The following is a 5,625-nucleotide window of genomic DNA, read 5'->3' as shown; positions in this document are numbered from 1 at the left end:
CGCGCGCCCAGTCCCAGGCGCGGCCACCGCCCGGTGCTCCGAAGATGCCGCTGCAGCCACAGCTTCTCTGCTCTCCACCGGCACGTCATGGCCACCCCTTGGCGCCCCCGGCTCCACTCAGGGCCGACACCTTCCCCATGCCCTCACCCATCTCCTGGTGACAGCTGTTAGTGCCACCTTCCCTCCTCCCAGAGCTCAAGCAGGGGACTGCCTGCGGTGACCTTTCCCCACGGGGTCTCAGGCGGGAGCGGGAAGGGCAGGAACTGGAGGAACCCTGGGGTTCCCCCTTTAGGGACCTGATGCAAAGTTTCCTGAAGCCGAGGGGCAGAGGGGGTGTTCGGGGCAGGCAGCGGGAGGGCAGAAGAGGGGGCAGGGAAGCTTGAGGTCGAGCCCGGCTGAGCTTGCCAGGGCGGGAGCACAGGCCCCTTCCGCGTGGGCGAGAGGCACCGAGTTCTGTGTGGGCACTGTGTGTGCACAGGCCCGTGTGCTGTGTGGGCTTTCAAGGAATGCACAGAGCTGTGTGTGTGTGTGTGTGTGTGTGTGTGTGTGTGGTCTGAGGACAGTAGGACCTTTCAGTGTCTGTGTGCAGCCTTGATAAGAATGGGACCTCTGGGGGGTGGGGAGATGTGTGCAGTGCATGTACACATGGGAGACTGAGGGCTGTGTGTACAGTGTGCTGTATGCAGTGTAGCATTTATTGGACAATGACAGGGTGTGCACGCTGACACAGTGGGGATTGTGGGGTGTGAGTCCAGTGCAGTGTCCTCAGTACTGTGTCCCCATTCCCCAGGAGATTGTGGCCCAGATCTGAGCTCTGGCCTCCTTAGTGTGCTCCTTAAGGTGGGTCCACGCTCAGAAATGGGCCCACAGCCTTCTCCCCTGGGCGTCTCAGTCCTTCTGCATGATCCTTACTTGCAAGGACAAGCACATCCTGTGAGCCTAGCAGAGAGCTGGTGGGCCCCACCCCAGGTCTTGGTCAGAAGTAGCGTGGCTCTGGACTCACAGGGCAGCCACCAGAGCCACAATGGGAAGCACATCCTTTCTGACGTGGCCCTGCCAATGCCGTGGTAACTAGTCCGATGCTCTGTGCAGCTCGAGTGCTGAGGGGATCCTCGGGGGGCCTGGGGCCATCGGCCTGGCTTCATGTGGGGCTTCCTGGGGAGGCCTGGCTTCACTCAGAGGAAAGCTGTCCCTGCCCCGCCACCTGCCTCTGGGTGTGTGTGTGACTGTGTGCAGGTGTGTGGTCCCTGCAAGTGCACATGGGAGGGGAGGATAGGGTGGTGAGGGCCACACCTTTGTGTTTAGTGCTTTTAGAGAGGGGGGTGTGTGTGAGAGAGAGAGAGAGAGAGGGAGAGAGAGAGAGAGAGAGAGAGAGATGCCAGTATTTGTTGTCATTGTCTTCTCTATTTTTTTCAAGGTCTGTGTTTGGATTATGTTTGTCTCACTCCCTACCGAGGTCTGCTGGGTCTATCATCTTAAATCTGTGGCTCTCCCACACCTGGTTGGGGCCCAGTGTCTGTACCTGCCCTCTGTGTGCTTTTCCTGGGGTCAGGTGGCCCCTGGTCTCTTTTATCCCCATGGGAGTGCAGCTGAGAGTGTGCCAGCCCTTGCTGCTGCTGCTGCTGCTGCTGCTGGTGTGTGTGTGTGTGTGTGTGTGTGTGTGTGTGTGTGTGTGTGTGCGCGCTCACCCGGGCATAATCCCCAGTGTATAGGTACTCGTGTTGGCATGTCTGGGAAATAGGTAACAGGAAAACAAAAGGATGGGTAAAACAAAAACAGTGAGAGCATTTAAAACAGTTCCTACTCTGACATAGTTTTAGAATTACCAAAAACTCTGTGAAAGCAGTCCGAAGCATTTCCTGTGTTCCCTTTACCTGGTGTTCCCCAGTGCTAGCGCGCAAATACACGTGTAATCGTGTACTGCTGCCTCTCTCCCTACTTTTCAACCCCTACCACACCTCAGGGCGGTGTTGGCTGTGAGGTCTCCCGGTGCAGAGCACCTGTGGGGCCGGCTCCCTGGGCCCAGCGACTCACTCCAGCCCTTCACCGTCCTCTCCTTGCCTGGCTCCTGCCACCCCAAGGCTCACACCCTGTCTGCTTCACGCCACCTGTCAGTGGCTTCTGCTGCAGGGCCACCATTCCCAGCCTCTCCCAGCCCTGGCCTCGCTCAGACTTCTCCTGCCCTGGCACAGTGCATAAATCACCTTTCCTGCTGCATTTGGAGGGTTCCTACCCCCCAGAAGTCTTGGGTTTGATGATTGTGGGGTTGCCCTCCCTCTCCTGCTTTATTTCCCTGCCGGCCCCCTTCTGTTCCTGTCTGGTTTTGTTCTTGCTCCTTCCTTCTTCCTTTGTGGCTGTGGGAGGTTTGGCCTGTGGAGAAGCCCTCTCTGCCCTCTGCTTCTCCTTGTCCCTCCCACCCTCACAGCTATCCATCCGCAGACCACCAGGGCTGTTCCCAGGGCCCTGGGCTCTCCCCCTTCTACTAGGGTCACTCTGCACCCCTCTCGGCTCTCCCCCTTCCCCTTCCTCCCCTTCCACAGCCAACAGAGCTGTGCCAACATGCCCCAGCCACCCAGGGCCCAGTGCTCATGCCTGCTGTTTGTGTGCTTTTCTTGAGGTCAAGGACAAGCCCCCATGCCTACCTTTCCTTGAACAGGATGGTGGACTTGGTGGCCAAGGGAGAAGCCTGAGTTTGGGGCACAGCCGTGATTTCCTGGGAAGGCTGAGGCAGACGCTGCTGGGGCCTGACAGATGCCTTTGCAGAGGGTTAAGTGCATGTGACAGGCAGAGACACTCGTTTATTTCCCAGTCACCGCACTGAGAGAAATGGAGCTGCCTCCCTCCTCCTGAGCCGGGGAAGCCGGCTGTGTTGATGGTTTATTGGGCTGTGTTGATGGTTTATTGAGAGGTCTGAGCCCTGATCTTCAAATACAGCTGCCTGGGCCTGGGCTGGGCTGCCAGGGGGGTCCTGACGGGGTGGAGGGGCAGGGGGAGAGGCACCCTGGGAAGGGAGACACGGAGACCCCAGGCGGTGGCCCACATCCTGGCACCTGGAGACGATCATCTCTGCCTTCCCCGCCAACACTGATCTCTCAGTGGAGCCCACACATCTCAGCACCGGCTGTCTCTCTGACAGGCGAGGGGGCTGCACTGGCGGCGTGGCGGGAGGGAGCCAGGCTGCCTGACCTACATTCCCACCTCGAGGTGCTGAGCACATTTACTCAGCCTCTCCCTGGAGAGGAGCACGGGGCGCCCACTGCCCTGCTGGGTGGGCCGTCACCTGCATCCCTCCTGCTCCCTACAAGCCAGCCTCCCCAACGCAGCCAGAGTGACTCTTAAAAACACCAGCCAGGTCGTGTCATTCCCTCTGGAAAAGCTTCCAGGGGCTTCCTATGGAACGGAGAAGGACAGCCCTTCTTCCCACAGTCCCAGGTGCGCCCCTGCCCACTCGCAGACTTCACCCACGGGTGTCTTCCCATCGGTTCTCTCCAGCCGCCTGCCCCTTGCCCCCACCCCCTGCCCCCTGCCACCAGGCTGTGCACCTGCTGTTCTCTCCACCTGTCATGGTGGCTTCACACCGCAGGCTTCTCTTGGTCACTCGGGTCTCCATTTAAATGTCCCTCCTCAGAAAGGCCTGGCTGCCCAGTAACTGGATCCCTCAGTGAGTTGCCATCATGTTTTTCACAGGACTTGTATGCAAGTCATTGGATATGTGACTCGGTGATGAGTGAATGAGGCTCCAACTCTTATCTTACGTTAGTCTGTGCCAGCCAGTCTAGGCCCCCGTCTTCTTCCTCCCGGAAGGTGAAGGCAGCTAGAGGGGGAGGGGGCCTGTGCCCCGGGCTGTGGCTTGGAGCCCCAGACTCTGGGGTGTTGCTAGAACTATTGATTAGCCTAATGGATCTCACCCCGGGCTGCACATTTGAATCACTTGGGGAGCTTTTAAACTAGCCAGTGCCCTGGAGGCCTTGGGCTTGCCCCAAACCAATTAAATCAGATCCCTGGTGTAGGGCCCAGGGAGCCTGTTTTCTGAGGCCCCCCACAGTTATGGTAACATGTGGTCTGAGAGCCTGAGAGCTGCGTGAGTCAGCACCAAGGGTAGGGGCTGTGTCTTAGCTCTGCAAACCCACCCCACCCCCACTCTGGGTGGGTGCCTGCCTGGAGGGGACACCATAAAGCCTGTGTGCCCTTGTCACGGCTTCCCCTCAATCCCCAATTCCTGCAGCTCTGCCCAAGCCTGGGCCTCTCACTCAGCGTCATTTGCCTTGGAGACAGCTTGGGATTAGGAAGAGTCCCAGTTGCTTCCCCTCCTTGGAGGGGTACCTGTTCCTGGGCCTGCATTTTGCTGCCCGTGGTAATGGGGACCAGGAACAAGGTTGCTGGCAGGCCTGTCTGGGTGGACAGGCACAGAGACTCTGCGAGTGGCAGAGGCAGACCAGAAGAGAAGAGGGAAGTAGGCAGGGAGACCCTGAGCGAAGTGGGGGTGGGTTGGAGCGGGGGAGCAGTTTTCAGCCTTGGGGAGGAGGTGTCATGGAGGGGAGTAACAGACTGGTGGGGGAGATGAGAGCAAAGTTGGGGGACAAAGGGCTTTAAGAAGTTTTGCTGCATTATGGATGCAATTCCTCATTATGTGTTTTCTCAAGAGGCAACAGTAAATGTTACATAGCTGTGCATTCTTTCTGGGTGCCAGACTGGATTTATTACTTGTGAGTCCTTGCCTAGGCCATTTGGATTCATCCCCAGAGGCCACCCTCCGCTCCTCCTACAGCCCCCATCCCTAGGTGCCCCTGCAGGTCAGTGGACAAGGGAGAGGAAGTTGTTTTTGTAGGTCGCCTTTCTGAGTCCTTTAATGAAAAGGGGACCAGATGCCCATGCAGGCTGGCATGCACAGTCCTGCTCCTCGGGGGTAGGGCCTGAGGTCCTGCCTCTTGCACCTCCTGCTCCAAGTCCCTTTCCCTGGGGAGGCTCTCCCTATGAGCCCCCTGGGTACCACTCCATCCCCCAGAACATCCAGGGCTGGGATAATTAAGATAAATTTAGACTTAAAGTCACCAGAAGGGAAATTAACAAGAGGACATGATTCCTCAGTAGGGACCCCTCTCAGTGTCATTCTCACCTTCTTCTAGGGTCTGACCATCTTTCCCCTCTATCCCAGGCCTCCTGAGAGCCCACAGCGGGAGTCTGAACCCCAGAGACTCTGAGGCTCTCTCTCCATCTGCCTCAGGCAAGTCTGCTGGCCCTCCGCTCCTGGCCCTCTTCTGTGTGACTGACAGTGGACTGAAGCCCCCAGCCTCCCTCTGGCCCTACTCTATGGGCCCAGTGGGAAACCAGATCAGAACAGCTCACCCTGAGGCCCTCACCTGAGTTCAGGGGTACAGCAGGTAGCTGATGAAGATGAAGCGAGTGGAGAAAACGAAGCTGAGAGTGATGACGGATGAGAGTAGGAACAGAGGGAAGCCACTGGCTGAGTGAGGTATGTGCCCTGGAGCTAGAGTGAGGTATGTGCCTGGGCCCCTGTCCAGCCCATCTACCCATGGATCCTTGGAGAAAACATTTACCCCTTCATGCCTTGTGGTCCCTATCTTTAAAGTCTATGATAGTCCCTAACTTGAGAGGTTCTTATGA

This window comes from Myotis brandtii, unplaced genomic scaffold (genome assembly GCF_000412655.1).
Source record: "Myotis brandtii unplaced genomic scaffold, ASM41265v1 scaffold59, whole genome shotgun sequence".
NCBI lineage: Eukaryota > Metazoa > Chordata > Mammalia > Chiroptera > Vespertilionidae > Myotis > Myotis brandtii.
This window is presented reverse-complemented; position numbering follows the sequence as displayed.